General features: G+C 38.9%; 1 protein-coding gene across 1 annotated transcript in view; it reads right to left on the bottom strand.

The window, feature by feature from the left end:
- Nucleotides 1–7,101: 7,101 nt before the first annotated feature.
- The window catches only part of RWDD3 (RWD domain containing 3), a 295,791-nt gene continuing 275,959 nt past the window's right edge, over nucleotides 7,102–26,933 (bottom strand). The window contains exon 5 of the mRNA XM_039339788.1: nucleotides 7,102–8,294. The gene's annotated coding sequence lies outside the window, so the exon portion shown is untranslated. The remainder of the gene's footprint in view (nucleotides 8,295–26,933) is intronic.

Below are 26,933 nucleotides of genomic sequence, written 5' to 3'. Positions count from 1 at the left end.
GGAGCGGTGGGGTGCCTTCTCTGTTGGTGCACCAATCACCTCCAGCCAACAGCTTCTCCTTCAGGATCCCTGCCAGCCGGTATAGCCAGGTTTTAAGGCTTTTCTTGAAGGCTAAAAAAACAAAAAAGGAGGTGGATCTTACCTCACGTGGCAAGATGTTCCAAAGGGCAGTGGCCATGGCAGAAAAGGCTCTTATATACCTGTAAAACCTATAAGCCAGTGAAGTAACTGCTATTTTCATTTGTGTGCTTGATGGATCTGTTTCCCACAATGCTCTTGACACAATAGAAACAGGTACCCTGAACTTGCTGCATGTGCTCTTGATGGACAAAATCTGCGAGAGGAAAGTAGATTGCCTATTAACTCTTGAAATATGGAGACATTTCTAATCCCACGTTTCCTGTTTGGGCATGTTGTATGTAAGACAGAGAACCATTGAGACCTCTTGGGTTCACATAAACAAAAAGCATTGGGCTAGCAGAGATTTCTTTTCCTCTGGCTAAAGCAGTAATAAAAGTTGCCTAGTTAAGATGTTTTGCCATGCCTTGCATCTACAATGAAACTTAACCCAGCATCTGCAAGAAATAGAAGAGACTTCAGTGCGTGTATAGTATCTCTGCAGAAGCTTCTTTTGATCATGCGGGGCTACATATAATGTGAGCGGGCTTAGAAGCAAGCCAAAGTGAAGTAGCAAATCTGCTCTGATTTGTTTTGAGAAGTTAAATGGTTTTGTGGCACCATTAAAATCTTTGAGAGTGCTTTGTTCAAATCCTCCTCAAAGCAAAATTGCCGGTTCAAAAATCTGCACAGCCTACGCAATCCTTCTCCTTGAGGTCAATATCAAACATTTAGCTCCCGCTTAACTTATGAAAGGGCCATAGATCCTGGGAAGATGAGGATTATTGTAGTGCTGTATGAACTCTTGTCAACTTATTGTGATATCTGATTACAGACAATCCTCAACCTACAGCCCTCATAAGGTCATAAAACTGAACACCACTCACTAAAAACTGCCTTGCTTAGCAACAGAAATTCTAGTCCCAATTGATAGCATAAGTCAAGGACTACCTGTAATTTATGAATGGCTGTTTTTAGTGGCTGTTACAGATGTAGGGAGATCTGATGTCCTTCTGGAAAAAGGAAGCACCTGTTTCCATCTCTATTTCATGACAGAAAAGGCTGGGAGGCACTCTGCATGTTCTAGAGGTACTTCCCGATATTTTATGTTTTGTTATGCGGCAAGTGGGAAGACATGAAAGCAGTGGTTAGTCTCATAGTGACAATGTGCTGTTAGATCCCTTGTCTTTCTTTTCTTTCTTTTCTTTCTTTTCTTTCTTTTCTCTTTCTTTCCTTCCTCCCTCCCTTCCTTCCTTCCTTCCTTCCTTTCTTTCTTTCTTCCTTCCTTCCTTTCTTTCTTTCTTTCTTTCTTTTGTGTTTATGTGTAGGTGCACATAAAGATGAATTTTAATACCTTGGAATGTCTTCCACAAGGCTAATATTCCCTGGATGAGTCTTTGCCTTCCCGATAGGTTCATATGCTTTGTTTCTGGCTAATTTCTCTAAAGGCTAAAGCACAAATGACCCTATAACTCCCCAGAATCCCATGATTGAATGGAAAAGGCCATCAGGTCATTTGAAGTCCTGAAGGTCACCAACCTACCTCAGCTTTCTTTTCTTTGTGGCACAGAATGCTAGTCCAGAGAAGTGCTTGTTCTGTTTACCAGTAGAAAACATTAGTTTCCTTCTGGATTGCTTTAACTGGGTTTCAGATTTTCCCAGAGACAGACTGGAAACAAAATGAAAGTCTTATGGTAAGTAGCACCACATATGTATGGATGACTCCTACATCTATTGATAGTCAATGATTGAAGGAGGTTGAATCAGACAATACCCATAGCTATGACACTTCTCTCAAGCCTTTCCTGTGATTAGGCAGAAATCTGGTCAAGTGTTTCTATTCAGTACTTCTCTTGGTACTGGCTCTGTTGGTCAGGGCTACTGGGAATGGTTTTTGACTGGTATCTAAAGCATGACAACTGCTGCATTAAGGGGTCTAGTACAAAAGAATGGAGAATAAACAGAGCAATTAATTGGGGCAGATGGGTTTGTAGATAGTTTTCTGGCTTAGATTGTTCTATTTCTATAACTCTAGCAGGCTTAACAGAGTTACAGAAAAATAACCTTTTTTTATTGAGGAAGAAGCTTGAGACCATTAGAATGGCAAGATTAGGAAACTCATTCCTTTATGAAGATTCAGGAGACAGAGTAGGCAGAAACAATGCATATGAAACCATTTGGAAGACACATTTCTTGGCATATGCTAATACCAGCATGTGTATGGAACATAATGTCATTTGCCACCAATCCAGCAAGAGGGTCAAGTGTAAATCCCCTCCTCTTGTGACACTTTCAGAAAAAAATGAAAACAAAGGAGAATCAACCTGTTATGCAGCCTGTCCTAACCTGCTCATTTTCCACATATGTAAAGCATATGGAAAATGAGCAGAATTCTCATTTTCTAGAGAATTTCTGGGAATTCTAGAATTCTCAGAAATGGTGATGCCAGCTGGAGAATTCTTGGAGTTGAAGTCCAAATTTAGCAGCATGCAAAGTTGCATATTCATACCAAAATTGCAAATTATGCCCCTTAGCTGTTATACCTAAATCATTCTTCTCTATTGAAAGACAGAATTGTATACAGTATTGAGGCCATTACGTTCTCTAGATGTACCTTCTGCTCTTATGTACAATGAAAGGTCCTATCCCATAACCAGCATAAAAGTGTCACATAGAAGTCGGTTTTGGAAATTTTGGACCAAGAATATAAAAGGTTGACCCATACCTGTTTTTATGTGTGCTGTTTGCCAATTTTTGATAAGAGAAAGTATATGGCAGGGGTCTTTAAACTTGGCCCTTTTATGACTTGTAGACTTCAACTCCCAGAATTCTGGGAGTTGAAGTCCACCAGTCATAAAAGGGCCATGTTTGGTATATGGCATAAGGAGAATTATAAGGGAGATGGGTGGGTTCCATTTTACTGTGGTTCTTGTCTCTGATTCCTATCTGAATATATAGATCAAGTGGAGCTTTCAGAATTAAGGAGAAATTTCCTGACAGAACAATTAATCAGTGGAACAGCTTGCCTCCAGAAATTGTGAGTGCTCCATCACTGGAGGTTTTTAAGAGATAATTGGATAGCCATTTGTCTGCGATGGTATAGGGTCTCTTGCTTGAACAGGGGGTTGGACTAGAAGATCTCCAAGGTCCCTTCCAACTCTGTTATTCTGTTACTCTTCCCAATGAACCCAAAGATTTTGGTTTACTCGCTCACTATTCTTTTTTCTGATTCTGAAACAAGATGATACGAAGGATGAAGAATTTTAGACCATCAGTGACATTCTTCCATTCAAAAACCGTCCTGCCCCCCCATAGCATCTTCTTTTAACTTCTTTTTTTTTTGCATTGATACAACCCTAAATCATAAAATGTAAAGGTAAACCCAACCAAGAAAGAAGGGAATTGCAAAACAATGGCATAATTCCCCCAAAAGCACAAAATATGACCATCAGCCAGAAAATGGCTCCTGATATCATTTTTTTTCCTCCAGCATATACTTTACTGTATAGACCAGGACTAAAACAAAAGATGACTCAAAAATTTGACAGGCTATCAGTCCTTCAAATGAATTCCAAATATAAATGGGAACATTTTATTGCTTTTTGTTAAAGAAATCCTTGAATTCTTGTGGCTAAAGGACAAAAGAAAACATGTGATTGTCAATGATCATTCCGAACAAGGAATCAATATGGGCTTAATTCAGCAACATAAAAGAGACAACAAAAACAATTTTTATGTTTGGCATGACATTGTAAAATAAAACATAATAACATCTGATTGAATGTTCTCTGCCTTTCAGAAGAGGAGATATAAAAGGCAGGGGAAAAAAGATATAGATAAAGATAAATGAAAAAATATATGGGGGGGAAGCAATGATGCAGAAGGAATGGAAAGAAATAGAAAACTATCACAGGATGAAAAAACAAACAAGCTGGAGCAAATCAGGCAAATACTTGGAAATAGAATAATTTACTTTTTATATCCCTTTAGTACTAAAAAAAAAAAAGAAGAAGCCCACTTTCACTAAATATTGGTTGTGACAGAGTAGATAAAATTGTAGGTTTGCCAAAAAGAAAACCCCAAAAAACAAAGACAGACTTCCTATTAGAAAGAGTAAGGCATATGATTTTGGTGTCATAAAAAGACAGCAGATTTTTATTTATTTTTATAGTGTCTTTACTGCTAAGGAGACACACTTGTAGCATTTTCTGCTACGGGGCACAAAAATAATTTCCAACTCTCCACTGGCCATGTACCAATTGCTCTCCTGTTCAAGCAATAAAATGTCTTGTGTTAGATCAAGCTAAAGAGTCCTTTTAATCCAAATTTTGCTTTAAAGTCTCCATCTTACGATCTGAAATGCCTCCGTCCTGGCAGAAGAGCGATAACAGCCCATGCAGGAAGAGAAATCTACATATCCTTTACCATCTTTTCACTTGGCACGCCTTGCAAAGCTGAATCTACATTTTCTTTACCATCTTTTCACTTGGCACGCCTTGCAAAGCTTAAAAAAATAATTTCCATACCAGACAACTGCTATAAGAGAGTTCTATAATAACATTTACCTTTTTTATTTTAAGAAAAATGCATATTCATATTTTTATAAAGACAAAAATATAGCAAAATATTAAAATCGTAACTTTCCAATTCATTTGAAAAATAAAATTTTCAGATACCTTTCCTTTATTTTATGGCTTCTAAGATTTATTTCAGTGTTATTCATCCCTTCTATTAAACAACAATTGGACGCAAGCATGAGAGTGCAGATTCTTTGACTAATTCAGCCTGAGCAGCTATTATTTTAACTTGGAGTAAAAAAAATTAGAAGGCATGCTATCTCAGTTATTGATCTTTTGTGCAGATCTGAGACAAATATAATAGTGGCTTTCTTCCTAATGAAACAAAATTTAGTTATTGGCTGCTTTAATTGCGGCTCTTACATTTTAAAATGTCAATGCAAAGAAAGAGTAGTGTTAAGACTGGTCTTGTTGTCCTTTCAAAATCACAACAATGCACAGACATCCCAAACGATAGAAGCAATAGCGCTGCTATTATAGAAAATTATAAGAGAAACTCAAGCCTTGGGGGAAAAAATAATAAACCAACCCCATGCTGATCAATTTCATGGAGTTTGTCACATGTTTGTTTACAATGGAGCCACATGTGTGCTACCTTGGATTCCATCTGCATAAATAAGTTCCAAATTGTTAAGATGTCCCTTTCCTCGGCTGTTCTTGTGCTCAAGGACATTTGTTCAAGCCATACTATTCCTCCTACTCCCAAAGCAATTGCAGAGCACTGAAGGGCTAGAGCTATGAATTAAACTCTGAGAACATAAATACCAGAGGATTAGCCTTCAAATGTGGAGGGAAGGAGGGAGGGAGGGAAGGAGCGAGAATCAGAGGGGAAAGCACATAGAAGCATTATTTGCTTTTAGCTTGTAAATAGAAACTTGCCTTGGTCAAGGCAACCTTAATTAGCATGCAATTTGTTCAAACTATACAACTTTAATGATGCCACTAAATTGCTTACAAATTCCTCAGATTGCTGGCTCAGAAATACATATTTTAAAATTTAATTCCGGACCCACATGCTTCTTTTGTTTCTGGATTTGCCACAACTAAGCAATTTTCATCTTTGTTTTAGTATTTCTATAACAAAGCCTCTTGGTGCTTGACTTATGAGTAGCATTATTATTCCCCTTCAATCATTTCAGTTCACAACACTAGGTACTGTATGCCTGGGCCTTGTCCCTTTGACTTATATCTTTTTCAAATGACTGTTTTCCTGGATTGTAGTACTTCAGACTACAGCGATGAGGTGAGGGAGGTAGGAGGCTCCTGGCATATAGATAAAAATATGTTGAAATGCTAATTTTTATGTGCAAGAATGGGGATTTTTTTGGGGGGGAGACAGCTGTGAGGATGAAAAGCATTCAAACTTAACACCCTATCTCACCCCTGCCTGCACCCAGAAGTGGCCCTGCTGATGGAAAAGCTGTGTCATTTGATCTTGCTAGTTGTACCAAGTATTGAATCTCCAAACCACTTCCTTTCTTCAAGCCAGTTCTATTTATTTACCAGCAAAAATAATTTTCTCCCTTTCTAAAATAGTCAGACCCACATACATTATGAAATATTGATCAGAAACAAACTAAGCTGAAGCCAATTCAAGCGGTTAATGACTCATCCAAGAGTTTGTACGTAAGTGTGACACTGTACATATATGTTAAATATAATCAAGACAAGAGATGAGGAGGAGGAGGAGGAGGAGGAGGAGGAGGATTGATTGATCTTCTCATAGAAAAAATATATTGAACATCAACAATTCAGTGAGAGTACAAAAGAAGAGATTGTCAAGGACAAACATATGAGAGACTCTGATTTGTACCTACTGCTTGAGAAGAATTTCATTTAAAACTCTTTCCATCTTCCCAGGGCCAACAATATTTAAAGGAAAAGATCATAAATATATATTCGTTATTAAAAGTATTTGCATTCCCGAATGTCTATGGAGATTCTCAATCATCCAGGTCATGGTTGTCCCAAAGGTGCTTTTTCAGGAGGCAACTGGACTTTCTTGTTTTTCTTTGAAGACGTTTCGCTTCTCATCCAAGAAGCTTTTTCAGCTCTGACTGGATGGTGGGGAATGGAAGGATTTATACTCCTTACAGACAGCTGGTCATTTGCATTCTTTTAGAGAGTTGTTGAAGTCTGTGCCTGTCTTCAACGGTGAAGGGATACAGGGCAGAAAACATCCTGCAGCCAGGAAGGTTCCACATACATCTGCACTGCTCAGGTGACCCTGAGGACACAGGTAAACCTCCAAGTGGCCTCAACGACTCTCTAAAAGAATGCAAATGACCAGCTGTCTGCAAGAAATATAAATCCTTCCATTCCCCACCAGGTAGTCAAAGCTGAAGTAGCTTCTTAGATAAGAAGTGAAACGTCTTCAAAAAAAACCCAAGAAAGTCCAGTTGCCACCTTCAGGATATTTGCCTTCCCCCCTTTTTACTTTCCCTTCTTATTCAAAGGTCTCTACTTTACTATTTTCAGTCTTTTCCTGTTTCTATTTTTTTTATATTTTCCATTAAAGATAACTGGTGGAATTTTGAATTTCCTTAAAAATGTCAAAACTTTCTGATATTGCAGCCACTGTTCCTAGCCAAATTCTTTTCTCTTTGAGAGGCAGAGGACTTTGTTGTTTATATATCCATTGAATTTACTGGAAGATTAATATAGCCTTTATTAGATTCTTGTTAAATTAAATGGGAAACTGCACCATTGCAAGCTGGAAATCTGGGGATCTTAACAGTGCCTACAAACCTTGCATTCACAACCCTAAATAAATCATGAGTATTAATCTCCAATACATTCCAAATGTTTGGAATATGTTACTGTGAAGATGTGATATCCCAGGCTTTCCTCTCTGCAGAATTCTAGAGAACAGCGAGATTATATTAAAACATGGCCACTCCTCACCATACCTATATTTCTATGAGCAAGCTGATCATCACAGTGGATTCAGGGCCCAGAATCTCCCTATTGAAATAACTGGAAGCAATGCATGCAAATACAGCATAAGCAAACAAAACCCAAAATATTTTATTTGATAATGTTCATTTCCAAAATAAATAAATACATACTGTTAAGACTCTAGTGAGCACTGTCATGTAGTGCTCCTTATAAAGAATGTCAGGGCCATTGCAACCCTACAGAGAGAAAGATGTTTTTAGAGTGTCCAGCAAACATTTCCTTAACTTGCATGTGGCATAGTAAAGTACACATAATTACATGGCCATATCTATAGATCAAAGGTAGGTCCCATTTTTCCAGCCCGCAGAACACCTCAAGTTCTTATCACCGAAGTCAGAAGCAAAAAATAATAATTTTCAGGGCCAACTTTTAGACAGGCTTCAGTAAGACTCCAAAAGAACCATTAAACTTCAGCAAGGTATTTATCTGGCCCATAAATATGTAGACAGCTGAAATTCCAATCCACCCACCCTGATTATATGATAGTACAAACATCCTACCTCTAGTTGCCCTCTAGCTGAAGCCAAAAAGGAAGAGGATAAAAACATAGTCCCTGGTGACTTAAAGTTGCATGATTTTGCTGCACTTGTTTACTCATCATTCAGATGGATACTTACACATCACCCAGAGAGAACACATTACCTGCGAAAGAAGAAAAAATATAAGTGTCACATGTAATGCAAAATTAAAGACAATTTCTTTATTTGTAAAAAGACTATACGCCATCTCTGTGAAATAAGATAATTTACAGTAGGTCCAGGTGAACTGCATACCTCTCAGTCAACTATCCATGTTCAGCTAGCTCTTGAGGGGCAACATCAAAGTTTTGGCATTCTGCTCTTTTTTTAAGAAAAATCAAGCTTTGCATTAGAAAGCCTTTCATAGAGAACTCTCCTGTCTAATGTAGAACATATGGTCATCATATAGCAAATAATCAGCCTAATCTAGCTATGTTTGAAGAAGCTTGAGAAGAAGTTAGTGTGCCTAGAGGAAATATTTATACTGTCCTAAATAGCTACTTTAGCACACATCCTCATATTTATTTATATCTTAATAAACATATTCTGACACAATCATAACCAGCAATAGACCAGAGATCCTTTCATAAGTACCTTGCTTTATTGGAAATTAATGAAAATGTTCTGCAAATCTGTGCTGATCACAGGTGTTCCTTCTGCCTTAATTAATTTGAGATAGATAATTGTTTGCTTTAATGGCTGATCTTCACAATATTTCCTCTTAATCTTCCCAGGGCATCACCAAGTGAACAAATATAGTAGCTGAGTTCAGCTTGTTGACTGTAATATTATGCTTATGCTTCTATATACTCCTGCCCAAGGCCACACATCAAAGGTAGGGCATTAAAATTAACAATTTATATTAGTTGAATAATTAAAACTAATGGCCAATAGGATAGGTTGGCATATTTATAAAAAATAATCAAGTTCCCATCTAAACATAGCAGGGATCTTCAAACTTGGCTCTTTTATGACTTGTGGACTTCAACTCCCAGAATTCCTCAGCCAGTGTGCCTGGTTGAGGCATTCTGGGAGTTGAAGTCCATAAGTCATAAAAGAGCCAAGTTTGAAGACCCCTGATATAGAGGATTCTCTTTTCAGGTTCGTAGAAACATGGTAAATAAGACAGATCGGGTTCATAGAGGCATAGTAGATACAGAGTAGAAGTGGATGGAAGGTTGAAAGAATATGAAGAGCCACACTAAAGCAGGAAGGAAGAAACTGGATTGAGACGAAGAGGTCTTCGTCTCAATCACTTCAGAGAAAGAAAGGAGAGGGATGCTTCTTTAGGCATTACAGCAAAGGGTTAATTCAACAAGTGGAATCCTCCAAAGTGAGAGCTAATTTTATTTTTAAAAACCTCTATGGTTTCCAGCACTGTATCTATTTGTTTCTCCTGACCAGGCCTTCATTTTCTATAGTTTCTTCTTAGCAAGGGTAAGGCAACACTCCCTTCCTTACACGTAATTTAATCATAGAAAAGCTTGATATTCCTATTTATTTTTATTTATATCCTATTTTTATTATTTCTACAAGTAACTCAAGAGTAAACATGTTCAACATACTTTTTGCTTCCTTTTTGTCCCCACAAAAACAGAGAGCGGGACTGGTTTCATGACTAAGCTGAGACTAGAAGTCTCCCAGTTTCTAACCCAGTGCCTTAGCAATATACCAAACTGGGTCTCTATTATATTTACCTAATATAAAGGTAAAAGCAGTATATAGATCAGTGATGACGAACCTTTTAGAGACCGAGTACCCAAACTAAACCTAAAACCCACTTATTTATCGCAAAGTGCCAACACGGCAATTTAACCTGAATACTGAGGTTTTAGTTTAGAAAAAAAAAACTCATACATTAACATCTTTTGTCTTACAATAAAAACACAATAACAAAGCTTTCAATGATACAAATAACTTTTTATTGAAAGGTAAAAGTTTGCATTTGGCATGCTTTTGAACAATTAATGTGATTTTTGCTGTTGTACGCATGCTGATAATTTGTCTAACCTTGGCTCATACTTTGTAAGTTTAAGAGCAACACATGCAGCACTCAGGTCATGTGTTAGTCTGTTTCTGATGTCAGATTTGATATAATTCAAAGCTGAAAACAGTACTCTTGCTCCAGAGACTTGTTTTGGTTAGGAAGGGTTGAGAAATGGCTTTTTCCTGTGAAAACGTAACCAAAGAGCGAGGCCCACGGGCCCACAGAGAGGGCTCTGAGTGCCCCCTCTGGCATGGGTGCCATAGGTTCACCACCACTGATATAGATCATAAGCCAAATTAATGAGCTAGGTTTGGCCAACACGTTAAAGTTCAATGAAATTTATCACTTAGCAACATTGTTTAGCATGTTCTACAATGCAGGCTGCAAAGTCTTTAACTGACCAATGAAATGTATTACCACTGCCATCACACGAATTATGACTAACAGCAAAATTTCATGATCACACAAACACTTCTTCTCACAACTGTAATCTTTGGCGTTACTGATGACATTGTACATTCTCATATGTTTTAAAATTCCAGATAATGTAACTTCCAAAACAAAATCAAGCAATTGCCCTTGACATTAAACTACCCTCATGTATATGTTTCACTTTGAGAGTGGGCAACTAAATTTTATTTTTGATGTGTGCCATTGTGCCCACAGTAAAAAAAATTACAATAAAGGTTATCTTATCTGATTGCTGACACTAGTATGGAAGCATAATATTTTAATTTTGGACAAAAAAGGTAGGCAACTAAATTTTCAATAGCACTTTTCAGAAGCTGTTTTAGGTTTTGTTGTTTTTTTCACGATACTGTGAAACTATTCCTGAGGCCTCCAGAGCAGATCCTCCCTGATTTGCTCTTCCTAATAGATCCTATTTCAGCCTTGCCTCAGATTCTCTCATCTAAAAAAAGAGGAGGGAAGGAAAGGTGTAGGATTCCTTTTCTACAAGAAACACACATTCCAAGGATGACTTTTGGTAGCACCTGCAGTGCAGCTATGGGAAGAGGCTGTTTGGACACAGAGGTCATCAGCTTTTTCAAATCCCTGCTGTCCCCTCCCCCCATTAAAAAAAAGCTCAATAAAAATGATATCTAAAGTTTCAGCAGTCTTCCAAGATTTTAACTGGTTATAACTGCATTTTATTTTCTTTGGAGGTCTGTGTGAATCATTTAAGCAAGCAGTGGACACTCTTGCGTTCCCAAGCATAGGTTTGCCAGACCCTGCCGTAGGACACCTTCCTATATTTGATACATCCCACCATTGCTACAGGCTGCAGATGACCTTGGGTGAAGATGGGATAGGTCCACCCTCAGTTTTCAGAACTGCCAAAGTGCCCAGTATAAATTCCCATCTTAACTACATGAGCAATATCGAGAGTAATTGACAGGGATTCTCAAGAAAAGTGACATCCAGAATGTACTTTTTCACAGTATTTTCACAGAACCAGATGTCTCTCCCACTGCTCCAATATATAAGCTTATATTTTCAATTCTGCGAGAAGCAAATGCATTTATAATTACAACAGGAGTTTGCCAAATGCAAATCTAATTGTAGAAGAAATCTTGTTTTAAATCTCTATTTTAAAAAGATCATCAGCGTGACAAATAATCTTCTTCAAGATCTTTTTTTCCCTAATATGCTGTTTACGCCAAATTGCGTTATAACTCAGTACACTACTTGAAAATAGTTCACCAATTATTTATGTACACATTGTTTACATAAATGTGTAAACAATGTGTACATATTGTTATTTAATTGTTTGATCTAATCTAATCCAGTTGTGCAATGATGTTGTTTGCTTATCAAACACATAAGATCAAAGGCATTCTTGTAACCAAATTCCATTCTCCAATTCTGTAATCTTCAAAAATGTTTAAGTAGAATTCCTATTCAATCCAATCCAATTTAGGACACAGGTTGGGAATATTAATATAGATCTTAACTTTGCTGGGCAGCTGATCTTTTTGGTTGAGAACAGTTCATTTTTTGTCATAATTACAAACCCCAGTGTCTTCCACCAAATCACAAAAGAGGTTATGCATGCTCTAAAATTCTCACTGATCACCAATTCATCAAGAAAAATATTTTAAAGGACATGGAAATCTGCCTATCGTAGTTGTCTTATGAGGCTGAAAATAACTGTTGTTTAAATGCCTACTTTTTATTACAACCTGTAACAAAATCAAGACTATATCTGTGATAAATTTTTTTAATAATCATGTTGCTTCAAATTGGCTATAATAATAGGGCAATCATGCATCACAGTTGTGTTTCAACAGAACTATTAGTCTCTGTATTATGTCCTTGTAATTACAGCCTAATGCTTTACACTATTAGAGCACTACTAAATATTTTACTAAACTGAATGGAGTACATAAAAATTAATTTAAATGGCTCCAAGCTTTGAGGCAATGCATTCAGTGATGCAAATGTACCTAACTTTGTTTTCTTTTTCCCAGCAAAAAAGGAGATCAAAACACTAAAGGAAATTTAACCAAAAGAATAACCAATGCTAAAAAGAGATTCAAATTCCATTTACAGGACAATTCCATACATGTTAGAATAGAATAGAGCTGGAAGGGACCTTGGCGGTCTTCTAGTCCAGCCCCTTGCTCAAGCACGAGGACCTATACCATCTCAGACAGGTCATTGTCCAATCTCATTTAAAAACTTCCAGCAATGGAGCACCCACAATTTATGGGGGCAAGCTGTTCCACTGGTTGATTGCCCTCACTGTCAGGAAGTTTCTCTTTAATTCCAGGTTGCTTCTCTCTTTGATCAGCTTCCAACCATTGTTTCTTGTCCTTCCCTCTGGTGCTCTGGTGAACAACCTGACCCCCTCTTCTTTATGGCAGCCCTTCAGATACTGGAATACTGCTATCATGTGTCCCCTATTTTTTTTCTTTAGACCAGCCAAACCCAAGTTCCGCAGCCATTCTTCATACATTTTGGTCTCCAGGTCTTTGATCCTCTTAGTTGAGATCATCTTTAGTGAGATTTAGCCTCCAATAAATCACTATAGGTTGCAGCTTGCCTAGTATAAAGGTGCCATTTATTATAGTAGGAGTTATAAAAAAATAATTGCTCAAAAGAATTAACAGCATTAAACACCATACATGTGATCTGTCTTAGGACATACACTAGTTTAGAAAATCATAGCAATCATTGTTTGAATGATTATTGCTCATTGATGCTGTAGTTCACTCTTGTTATTGGTAAATAGGTGACTATGTATACTAACTAGTCTGTGGTCTTCTAAGGCAATCTACAGACATCGAGTTCTATTAATAACCCCTAATAATATCCTATGGAAAGAGAAAAATTGATAGCTTCACTTTTTTCTCCCTCTAGATCAGTGATAGCAAATCTTTTGGACTTGGCACATCAAAAGTCTGGAAAATGCCTAACTTGATTCTGCTAACATCCCTCCCCCCCCCCCCTCTCTCTCTCTCTCTCTCTCTCTCTCTCTCTCTGTCACACAGACCACACACACACACACACACACACCTCAAGCAAAAGAGAAACAATTATTTAAATATTCATTTATTTTTTAAAAGACCGTCCAATCAGGTGGTGCTATGTCATATATAAAGAAATGACAAATAATTACAAAAGTGAAATATGAGTAAAACAAACTGATTTTCGGAGGGTCTGGTAGCTACATGAGACTACATCCCATTCTCCCGCAGCCTCTACAGCGGGAGAATAGTTGTTGTCAGGTATTGGCGAACGCTGGCATGGCGCCCAGAATGTTGTGTGCATGTCATAGGCTCGCCTTCACTGCTCTCGATATTCAACTACTGTGGCTAACCAGTGATGTAGCATAAAGGGTATTATTTTAGAAGTAGATTAGATGGCTAAAATGTAATGTAATGTAATGTAATGGAATGGAATAGAATAGAATAGAATAGAATAGAATAGAATAGAATAGAATAGAATAGAATAGAATAGAATAGAATAGAATAGAATAGAATATGGAAGGGACTTTGGAGGTCTTCTAGTTCAGCCCCCTACTCAAGCAGGAGAACCTATACCATCTCAGACAAGTGACTATCTTAAAAACCTCCAGTGATGGAGCACCCAAGATTTCTGGAGGCAAGCTGTTCTATTGGTTAATGGTCCTCATTGTTAGGAAGTTTTTCCTTAATTCCAGGTTGCTTTCCTCCTTGATTAGTTTCCAACATTGTTTCTTGTCCTGCCCTCTGGTGCTTTGGATAATAGTTTGATGCCCTCTTCTTTGTGGCAGCCCCTCAAATACTGGAATACTGCTATCATGTCACCTCTGTTTCTTCTTTTCTAACCAAACGTGAGATTCTCACAATCCTCTCCTCAATTTCTTTGTTATATGTTGCATTACTAGTTTTTTTTTTCCTTCCAATGAAACCAATGGGAGGAAAACCAAAATAAAAAATAGCACCTGCAAAAGGAGGAGAAAGAATGGGGGAAAAAAACCTATCTTTTCCCTTCTGCCCTAGTGACATCATTTTCACCCTGGATTTTCATTCTCCCCATAACTATAGGATTCACTGTCAAGGACTTTATGCAACCTCCTTTGCAGTAATGATCCCAAAACGGTTTATAGTGTAATTAGAAACAAAAAACATAATTGTATAATATAACCTAATTAATAGCCATAGTTGATTAAAAGACCAATTTAGCAATTAAAGCCAAATTAATTGGAAGAGAGGGATTCTAAACTGCAAGCTTCACCAATACAATCGCTTATCATCTATTGAGTCCAGGTTTGATGGTGGGATCCCTGTGTAAATTCAGGGGTGGGGGGAGTCACACGTTAATTCTTATGGCCAGTGTCCTTACCAGAGCTTTAAAAAAAATTGCACTGTTATGGAATGTATATTTTCATTCAAAATTATATTAGCAACCTGTTAGAGCAAGTGGGTTTATCTGGAAATAAGGGTAGAATGAACCAGTTTGGCGTAGCAATTAAAGGGACCGGGCTAAAAACTGGAAGACTTTGAGTTCTAGTCAAAGCCTTAGGCACAAAGCCACGTTGGGCCAGTCACTTTCTCTTAGCCCCAGAAAGGAGACAATGGCCAACCATTTCTGAAAAACCTTGCCAAGAAAACTGCAGGGACCTGTCCAGGCAGTCAGCAGTAGTCAAGTCTGACCTAAAGGCACAAAAAAAAACACAAAAAAGGATGCCCAGGAATGTGGCCTTAGACATTATCCCGGTCTTCTACACGGCCCTTGTGTAAAATCATTGTACTCCATTTTATAGCTCAAAAAGTAATTGAAAGATCACTTTTGCATAGCTCATATGACAATATCATTCCAAAAAAATCCCTCTTCAATCCCCAACAGCTATAAAAACACCATAAAAGGTATTGGAAGCCGACGCTACCCGGACACCCCGCAGTCTAAGAATTTGAGGTTGATGGTCAGATACATTGATGCTCATGTGTTTGGCTGGGGTAAGCTGTTTAGTTTTGCCTCTTTTTTTTTTCCCCTGCTGCACAAATTACAATCTTTTGATCAGGCTGGAACGAGGCAGGATGCAGCAGCAATAGAGTTCATGTCCCATCTCAAGTGGCTGTGATTTGCGAGCAAATCTTGTAGAAATCCTGGCATCGCTGTTTGCAGCTGCTGCTTCTAAGAGGCCCACAGAGCATTAAGGCAAATAGCCAGCAGGATGGGCTGCTGCCACAAGCTGAAATTAAACTATAGCTCAGTGAATATCCCCCTTGGCAATAAGTGTAAATTATTTTGATTCACAGTAGCTATAATTAAAATGCTCCCTTGTAATAAATAATTCAATTAGAATTAGAGTTATGAGTGACAAAACAATATGGATGGCAGAGTCGTGGACTAATGGTAGCCGGAATACATGGAGGAGGTGGATAGAACAAGGAAACGGGAATTTTCTCTGCAATACTCTTGAGGCTATTAATACTATTGCTGTGCAGATGTGTTCTTCCTCATTTTTCCCCCACGAGTTCTCATCTCAAAGAGGAGTTGGTTGGAGAGGAACCAACCTGGCTGGGAAGAGGGCTCAAGTGCAGAATTAGCCTGAAGTTATTACATAAGGGAGCACGGTGGCTCAACATTAAAGACACCGAGCTTGTCAGCTGGAAAACTGACAGATCAGGTTCAAGACCCAAGCACTGCATGACAGGGTGAGCTCCTGCTCCTGCCCCAACTGCTCACCTGGCAGTTCAAAAGCATTCAAATGCGAGTAGATAAATAGGCCTTTGAACTATGGTGCTGGAGAAGACTCATGCGAGTCCCCTGGACTGCAAGGCAATCAAACCGGTCTGTCCTAGAGAAGATCAACCCTGATTGCTCTTTAGAAGGCCAGATCCTGAAGTTGAAACTCAAGTACTTTGGCCACCTAATGAGAAGGAAGGACTCACTGGAGAAGAGCCTAATGCTGGGAAAGATTGAGGGCAATAGAAGAAAGGGATGACAGAGAATGAAGTGGCTGGAAGGAGTCACTGAAGCAGTAGGTGTGAGCTTAAATGGACTCCAGAAGATGGTAGAGGACAGGAAGGCCTGGAGGAACATTGTCCATGGGGTTGCGATGAGTCAAACATGACTTCCCAACTAACAACAACAACAAATAGGTACCACTTTGGTAAGAAGGTAACATGTTCTGTGTGCCTCGGCACACATGACTATAGAAAATCTTCGGATAATGCTGGCTCCCTTGGCTAAGAAACGGAGATGAGCAAAGCCCTCTGATTCAGACACAACTGGGCAGGGCAAATCTTTACCTTTACCTTGCACTACATAAAGCACAAGAGAGCTAGGTCTGTCCCTTCCTCAATATCTTAGAGCCTTACATAGTAGTTCCCATGCCAGTCTGGGGAGGTTCCTAGGCAGAAAACAATAAAGTAGCCAGTTTGAACCTTACCCATGTAGATCACATTGTTTGCACCTAACAATTGATTTGTAAATTTCTTTCAAACCATTTCAGGGATACTGACACAGATGGGATACTTTTGCATTTATACAACTTGTAGCTGTGATGCCCCAAGGGCTGTGCTCACGCCTAATGCTTCAGTGACTCCTTCCTTTAATTTTTTTTAGGTTTACTGGATGTCTGAATAGAGCTAGGAAGAGAAGATTTTTGCCCACCTAGATTTTTTTTGTTCTTCAAAACAACTGGCTGGCCTTTGGTCTAAAGTTCCTATTTCATGGTAGCAAATGATCATTTACATAACAAGACAGCTGGGAGGTCATCCCATCTACAGGTTTACGGTATCAATGGAAACAGCAATGGAGGCCTAATATGCAGAGAAGTATTCATACCATACGAAAAACCCTTTGTACCTTGTTTGATCATTGCTCCTCTAGAGGTTCATCAGTTATGTGCAGACTCTGCATTAATTAATTTTAGATTCTCTAGTGCAGGAGTGTCAAACTGCCAGCCTGTGGGCCAGATGCATCATACAGAAGCCACGCCCACCCCATTGCCAGCAATGGCAAAACTCCTGATACCTTGTGCGATGTCATGTGACGTCACGAGTTTGACATGTCTTCTCTAGTGCTTTTGGTGAAATCTTTGTTATATTCTTCTTTTGAGTTGCCAGAAATGGAACCTGGGTGTTCTAAATGCAAAGCATCTCCTATACCAGAGGTCCCCAACCTTTTGGGCATCAGGGACCAGTTCCGTGGAGAAAGGTTTTTCCACGGACTGGAGAGGGCGAGGTTTTCTGTGCTGCCTGCATCCCACGGATGGGGCTTTGCTCGTTTGTGCAGACCAGTTTCTGGCATGCCGCAGCCCGGTACCAGTCCACAGACAGGGGGTTGGGGACCCCTGTCCTATACCACTGAATCTAAACTCTAACACCTACCAAGGATCCCACATGCCTGCTGGTTCTTCACCAACATATATCTAGCTAGGAAGAGCTGAAATCTCTTTGACAAGGCCACAGCTGAAAAACCTCTGGAGGCATCTCCACATCCTTGTGCTTATCTGGTCCCCAATCAATAAGCTGGATGTGTCTTGACATAGCAAATACATTGACATTCCTCCAAGAGCCACCAGCAGCCCTAAATCCTTTCCCTGTGACTCCCAGACATCATGTCAAATTTCATGAGCTTACCACCAAGAAATGCTAGTACAATTTGCTGCCATTGTTGTTTAACAAAATAACTAATAACCAGGGTACAGGTAGTCCTTGACTTACAACCATTTGTTTACTGACCTTCCAGAGTTACGACAGCACTGAAAATGTGACTTATAACTGTTCCTTCACACTTAAGATTGTCATGGCGTTTCCCATGGTCATGTAATTAAAATTCAGGCGCTTGGGAAGCATCATATATTTACAGAGAAGCAGGATTCTCTTAATGACCGCATGATTCACTTAACAGCTGCAGTGATTCACTTAACAACCATGGCAAAAAAGTTGTAAAGTTGGGGGGAATCATTCTCTTAACAATCAATGTGCTCAGTAATAGCAATAGCATTTAGACTTGTATACTGTTTCACAGTGCTTTACAGCCCTCTCTAAGCGGTTTTTTACAGAGTCAGCAATAATCTGGGTCCTCATTTTACCAACCTCGGAAGGATGGAAGGCTGAGTCAACCTTGAGCTGGTCAGGATTGAACTCCTGGCAGTGAGCAGTGAGCTAGCCTACAATCCTGCATTCTAACCATTGTGCCACGGCTCAGTGGGGCAATTGGAATCTAAAACTTCTAGTCGCAATTATGATCATAAATTGACCATAATATATAGACCATAATATATGTTCTTCTTTTTATGGGTTACCACACAAAATGAAGGGAAAGATTACTCCCCAATTACCAAAACACCCACCCGTCTACCCAGAACTTCCAGTCCCACCTTCTTTACTAATAACCTTACCTCACTGCTCTGCCTACTATGGCTCCCCTCTGTCCTTGAAAAGGAAAAGTGCAACAAAGTGTTGTCCAACCCAACTCTGGACAATAGAACCTGCCTCATTCATTACATTATTTCTGTGCAACAATAAGGCTATGGGAAGACAGGTGATAATCTACCTGTAACTCCACTAAGAAGTTTAACAGGTCTTCAGAATCTACACGCTACTTTCTTAACAACTATACTGCAGCTTAGTGTCAGACATGGGGCAGACTTAATAAAATGGTAATTTTTGGGCAATACTTTAGTTGAAATAAGCACTGTAAATTAATTACTTTGAATAAATCTCTTTCCATTTCACAGCACACTAAAAATACTCAAAGTAATATTTAGCATTAAAGCAGTATCACTATCAAAAGCCAATCATTTGCAAATTGAATAAAATGATGAGTTGGTTTTTTTTAAGAGAGATAATTTTTTACCTTTTGTCTCTATCTTTCTCTCTCCCTCTCTCCTTGGTGTATATATTAAAAATCTAAGCTGATGGAAAAATGGAATAGGAAAGGAGACAGCTCTCAGCAACTATTATGTAAGAGAACATTACATATCTACAAAAACACACATGATCAAAGATAAAATCTCTTCAGAATGGATATGGGTCAATATAAAAGAGAAAAAAGTGACATTACCATGAATTCTTTGCCAACCAGTAAACAAATGTGTGTAGGAAGCATACCACAATAGTAATGAGTGAGTTCAACTATCCAGATATCAACTGGAAGACAAACTCTGCAGCAAGTAGGTGATCAAGTAGATTCCTAACTAACCTAGCCAACATCTTTATTATCCAAAAGGTAGAGGAGGGAACTAGACGTAAAGCCATACTGGACTTAGTTCTTACTAATAGAGAAGAAGTGATAGAGTAGAAGTCACCGGAACCTTGAGCGAAAGTGACCACATCATACTGGAATTTAATATAACACAAACACTAGCAACAGAAAACAATCCAACCAGGGTTTTAAACTTCAAAAGAGCTGACTTTAACAGAGAGAACCTAGGAAAGATCCCATGGATGAAAATCCTAAAGGGGAAAACAACCCAAGAAGTGTGGGAAATCCTAAAAAAATGCAATCATAAAAGCCCAGTCCAGCACAATACCACTGAAAAAGAAAAACAAGAAATTCAAGAAGAAACCAGCATGGCTGCACAAACATCTCTCTGACAAACTGAAAGACAAAAAGGACAATACAAAAAAAATGCAAAGAGGGTCACATAACTAAGGCCAATGATCAGCAGACAGCCAGAATATGCAAAGATGAAGTCAGGAAAGCAAAGGCTCAGAACGAACAAAGACTTGCAACAGAAATGAAGGATAATTTTTAAAAAAGTTTCTTCCAATATATTAACAGCAAGAAAAAAGTCAAGGAAACTGTAGGCTCACTAAAGAGTAAAGACGGCAAGAAAATAACAGAAATATGGAGAAAGCAGAACTGTTTAACTAATACTTTGCATCAGTCTTCACACAAAAAAACCATAGCCCAACATACCAAAGAAATCACTGCAAAAGACAAACTAGAAACAAAAATTAAAATAAGCAAGAAAATGGTAAGAGAACATCTATCCAACCTTGACAAATATAAATCACCAACAGATTACATCCTAGAGTTCTAAAGGAGCTGGCAGATGTTATATCAGAACCATTGCACCATATCTTTCCAAAATCCTGGAGCACCGGGGAAATACCTGAGGATTGGAAAAGGGCTGATGTGATTCCCATCTTCAAGAAAGGAAAAAAAACAGACACAGGAAACTACAGACCAATCAGTCTAACATCAATACCTGGGAAGATCCTGGAAAAGATAATCAAAAAACAGATCTGCGAACAACTAGAAGCAAACAAAGTTATAACCAGTAGCCAGCACGGGTTTGTCAAAAACAAATCATACCAAACCAATCTTACTTCATTCTTCAATAAACTGACTAAACTAATAGACCAGCAAAATACTGTGGACGTAGTATACTTAGATTTCAGTAAGGCATTGGATAAGGTAGACCACAACCTACTCCTTGGTAAGCTAGAAAAAGGTGGAATAGACAACATCACCACCAGATGGATCTGTAGCTGGCTGGCAAATCATACTCAATGAGTAGTCCACAATGGCACGACATCCACATGGAGAGAAGTAAGCAGTGGGGTACCACAAGGTTCTGTCTTAGGCCCAGTACTCTTGAATATCTTCATAAATGACTTAGACGGGGGAATTGAAGGGGAACTCATCACTTTTGCAGATGACACCAAACTAGAAGGAGTAGCCAACACCCCAGAAGACAAACTCAGGATTCAAAAAGATCTTGACAGACTAGAACAATGGGCCCTGTCCAACAAAATGAGTTTCAATGTGGAGAAAAGCAAAGTTTTAAATTTAGGCAGGAAAAATCAAAGATAAACGTACAGACTGGGCAAGATGTGGCTTAAAAACAGTAACTGTGAGAGGGTCCTTGGTGTCCTAGTGATGATCACTTGACTATGAGTCAGCAGTGTGCAGCAGCAGCCAAAAAAAGCTAATACAATCCTGGGTTGTATAAACAGAGGCATAGAATCAAGATCACGCGAAGTATTAGTACTGCTTTATAAAACCCTAGTAAGACCACACCTGGAATACTGCAGCCAATTTTGGTCACCATATCACAAAAAAGATGTTGAGAGTTTGGAAAAAAATCAGAGAAGAGTAACTAAGATGATCAAAGGCCTGGAGACTAAAACATACAAAGAACGGTTGCAGGACTTGGGTTTGGCTAGTCTAAAGAAAAAAAGAAACATGGGTGACATGATAGTAGTATTCCAGTATTTGAGTGGCTGCCACAAAGACGAGGGGGTCATGTTATTCTCCAAAGCACCAGAGGGCAGGACAAGAAACAATGGTTGGAAACTGAACAAAGAGAGAAGCAACCTGGAATTAAGGAGAAACTTCTTGACAGTGAGGACAATTAACCAGTTTGCCTCCAGAAGTTGTGGGAGCTGCATCACTGGAGATTTTTAAGAAGTGGCTAGACAGTCACTTGTCTGAGATGGTATAGGTTCTCCTGCTTAAGCGGGGGGCTGAACTAGAAGACCTTCAAGGTCCCTTCCAGCTCTATTCTATTATTATCACTATAATGTTTCCTAGAATTGTGCATGCTTCAAAAAAGAATCCAAAAGCCAGGTTTTTCTTATGAATAGCAGAATGAGGCATGCTGGTATGAAATCTGACCTTTCTTCCACATTATGGTTCATGTCACAGCCTTACAGTTTCCTAACTGATACAGGAATATTCAAATAAATGAAAGGAATTTAGTTTGTATAATGGGGGGGGGGGTGCTCCCTTTTGCAACTGGGCCAGAATCGCTCCAATAGTGAGAAGCATGGCATATAAATTTAATTTTTTTAAATTATATTTTGTATTATTTGTTTGTTTATCCCAATCTTCAGCCAAAAAGATTAATTGAACCTTTTCAGTGACACAGTCTTTGACCTCAGTCTTGCAAAGAAAAAAACAATGGATAACAAGGAAAGAAAAGAAATGTGAGTTGCAAAGGGAAAACAAGGTTAAAATCAAGGAATTCACTCACCAATTGCCAACTTTAATCACTCTCCCCCTTAACACACAAGCATGCACATTCTTTTCATTTTCATTAAAAATATTTTAATTTGCTAGTAAATGTCTCGGTGTTCTTCCTTTAAACAATGTTCTAATGGCACCCAATTATTGTGGATCAAATAAGTCTATGCATAAAATCAAACACACAAGCCAATCTAGGGTGGATGATGAATGCATCTCTTCCATTCTAAAAAGATATTTCTGCTACTGACACTTTGCTAGAAAAACAAATCGCATTTCCTGTCTGTAAAAAAGAAAAAAAGTGCTGTTCATTTCAAGCAGGATAAATTGGCTATGAAGATGGACTCAGTCATAACAGAAGAGAAAATATTCTCCTCAAAGCTTCTCCATGTGATTGGATGTGTGAAGCCATGTGAAGGTAGTTGATTTCGTTACCCTTGTGGGTCATAATAGAAAAAAGGTTCTGTTTTAGCAGAAAAACATACCATAATGCCACTCTGAAAAGGACTAATACTTACAGTATTTTAAGGGGATTGAGCAAAATTTATGGGAGAACTTTCCTGCATCAAAGTAATGTGTATCAAAGTACTTCCTGTGAGAGGAATCTTGGAGTCCTAGGGACAATCTCTTAAATATGAGCTAGGAGTGAGCGGTAACAGCCAAGAAAGCCAATACAATCCAAGTCTGCATTAATAGAGGGATAGAATCAAGACCGCATGAAGTTCTAGTACTGCTTTATAAAGCATTAGGAAGACCACACTTGGAATACTGTACCCAGTTTTGATCACCACAGCATAAAAAAGATGTTAAGGCTCTGAAAAATTGCAGAGAAGAGCAACAAAGATGATTAGGGGCCTGGAGGCTAAACCATATGAAGAATGGTTGCAGGAATTGGGTGTGTCTAGTGAAAAGAAAGACTAGTAGGGGACATGATAGCAGTGAACCAATATTTGAGGGGCTGCCTCAAAGAAGATGGGGTCAACCTATTTTCCAAAGGACCAGAAGGCAGGACAAGAAGCAATGGATGGAAAGTAATCCAAGAGAGAACCAACCTAGAACTAAGGAGAAATTTCCTGACAGTTGGAATAATTAACCAGTGGAACGGCTTGCCTTCAGAAGTTGTGGGTGATTTATAACTGGAGGCTTTTAAGAAGAGACTGGACAGCCACTACTTGACCAGGAGGTTGGACAAGAAGACCTCCAAAGTCCTGTCCAACGCTGTTCTTCTGTTATTGTATTTTAAGTTAAGAAAATGCAAACTTGGCTCAAGACTAATTTTAATATTGTACAATGGGTGACACAAACAGGCTGAGGCCAAAAAAATACAGCTTGTTAAGGATGCTACATTCCAAATTCAGTTGTACCAGAAGAAATCTCCTGGACAAAGGAAGTGACCACTGCCTAAATTTGAGATCATAATGAGCTTGTGACCAAAAGGTGCCATCAGCATTGGACCATTCAGCACAGGTAGGAATCCCAATGTGGAGGGCCCGTTATTTCTGGTCAGTGTTTTTAAAAAGTTACTTCCTTTTATTTGAATACCTCCTCCCTGCCCTAAGGATATCAATAAAAGGTGCAAGTGGGAAGGGGAAAAATGAGAGATCTGAGAGGGAAAAAGAGGGTGGAATGAAGTTTTTAAAAATTGCAATAAGAGTGTCAAGATTTATTGGGAGATCCCAGGGGACAATTTGTCCCAAGCCTCTCAACTCTGGTAATTTTCTGTCAGCAAATTGCTCTAATAATGTCTTACTGTATTATTTACCAGAAATGCAGTTCTTGCTACAAGGGTAACTAATGGCATACACCCCACAAAAGGGATATTTGACAAAGGTTTGTGGCCACACCTGCATAGCAGCAGGAATCCATACGTACAAATTCCAGATGGCTCAGAATGATAACTTGTCCACAAACACACACACACACACACACACCCATGGCAGATATTTTGTTAATTGTAGTATAGCTGTGAGTCAGAGGAACATGTGAGTTTCATTTCAAAAGGGCTTGTAGTGCAAAAGATGGTGTCGGTTACCCATCAATCATTTTTTGTTCAGCATCTGCACACCTTTTCAGCAACCTCTGTTAGGTGGGAGGGAAGGAAGCTGCCCAGAGTTGTCCTGTGATAAGATGTGTGGCCAACACATAAAGGAAGGAAGGAAGGAAGGAAGGAAGGAAGGAAGGAAGGAAGGAAGGAAGGAAGGAAGGAAGGAAGGAAGGAAGGAAGGAAGGAAGGTGAAATAGTTTCTTTTTTTAATAAACAGAAAGTACACCTGATCTCTCAAAACCACATTGTTTAATTATATTTGAGAATGAAAAGCTGCAAAACCAATTTACAGGTTCTTAGCTCTGCAAAATGAGGGTGCTCAATAGCATTGGAGAGCTGTTCTGGATATCCTATTAAATGTTTTTATTCATCTAGGTTTCCATAAAAATATAATCAATGGGAGGAATAGTATAAAAAGAGAGATTAAGCTTTTGCGCTTTTTTTCCTCCCTTCTTTCCTTCCTTCCTTCCTCTCCAGCTGTCTCCTAACCACACATCTTCTCCTCCCCATGGCTCTCTCCTCTTCCCAACCCTACCATTAGGCAGAATAAGTCTCAGGCAGCTGATTTGGGATGTCACAAAAAAGCAGCAATTTTCCAGTTATTTAATGTGTTGTTATTGTGTTTTTCCATCTCCAGGTGCCAAAGTAATTTGACCAGCCTCAATTATTATGCTTCCACCTACTCCATTGGCAAGGACAGAGTAGCAGTACATGATAATTCAACTGATTTAAGGCCTCGATGTAACTGGAGGGTAGATTGGAATCTATGGGAAGCAATAGAATTTTTCCTCGATTACTGATATGAAAAAATATTCCCCTTTCTCTCTGTTTCTTCCCATCTGATCCTGTTTTTCTTATGCATATTAAATTTAAGGGCAAAGACTACAGTAAAAAGATCTGCAAAACCTTTTATATAAGGAGCCGTATACAATGCTTTAAATAAAGGGAATATGTTTATATATAGCCCAATTATGCAGAAACACTTTGTGCATGCCTAGACCAGATTGCACAATGCAAAACTCAGCACAATCCTCTGTAAAGGTTGTGTGGCGTGGCTTTGCTGAGCCATGAACTGTAGAAACTTTGTGGCAGCCAACCGTAAGTTCTGCTCACTCAATCAAAGAGTCCTTCAGAAGACTCTTCCCTGAATAATTTCAAGGTTGTCACAGTTTATAAAAGAAGAAATCTGGCATGGTGGCTGAAAAAGGGCAACCTGTCCAATAATCAGGTGCAGAAGCCACTGGAGAGTCAGTGGGAGTTCAGTGGCATCTAAGTTGAAATAAATACATTTAAAAAATTATTAATTTTCTTGAAAGAGCTCAAAATACTGTCTAATTGTTCATAAGACTGTTCAGTTTTCTGCCTGGAAATAAGTCACTATTATCGAGTTAAACTGAATTATCTATCTATCTATCTATCTATCTATCTATCTATCTATCTATCTATCTATCTATCTATCTATCTATCTGTAGATGCCACCAAGAGGTGACTCTAAGAGGCTTATAATCAATTAAAAACAACAAGCATTGAAATATTGAAATACCGTATTTTCCAGCGTATAAGACAACTTTTGCAAGCGTTAAAATCGGCGCCGAAGTCAGGGGTCGTCTTATACGTTGAGTCGTCTTATACGCCAGAAATAACAGTAGTTTCCGGTATATAAGATGACTTTCTAGGCATGAGACTCGGCGCCAAAGTTGGGGGTCGTCTTATACTCCGGGTTGCCTTATACGCCAGAATATACGGTAATAAACATTAAAATTGATTTAAAATCATCAAAAATGGGGAGGAAAGGAGCAAGATGTACACATAGGGCGAAGGTGGAGTCTTACCTCCATTAGTCACTTCCAGAATGTCATGTCCCTGTCAGGGGCCCAGATCAATTGGCAGAGCCAGGTTTTCAAGCCCTTTCAGAAGGTCAAAAGGTTGGGTGAGAATCTTACCCTGGGGGGGGGGATGATGTACCAGGGGATGGGAGTGACAGTAGAAAAGGGTCTTCTTCTGGGCCCCATCATCCAGAATTCCTTGACTGACAGGGTCCATAGCATGCCGCTTCTGCTGGCATGAGTGGGTTGAGCTTAATCTCATTGAGGTGAGAGGGTTCCTTAAGTATGCTGGAACGCCACCCACCTTGTCTTATTCCTTGCAGGGTTGCAAACTAATTCCAGCTTTACCCAACCTGGGATGTCTTCCAGATGTATGGACCACCACCTTTGCTGGCTTATTTCTATGAGGAGTGACATCTGACTCAACATTTTGCTATTTGAAAACTTTATTAATTTAAAATATTCCTAAATGAGTTTTCATTCAAATGTTAG

This window comes from Crotalus tigris, unplaced genomic scaffold, assembly GCF_016545835.1.
Source record: "Crotalus tigris isolate CLP2741 ecotype Arizona unplaced genomic scaffold, ASM1654583v1 scf7180000017739.2905288, whole genome shotgun sequence".
NCBI classification, from domain to species: Eukaryota; Metazoa; Chordata; class Lepidosauria; order Squamata; family Viperidae; genus Crotalus; species Crotalus tigris.
Note: the sequence above shows the minus strand (reverse complement) of the source record. Positions and strands in the feature narration are given on the sequence as shown.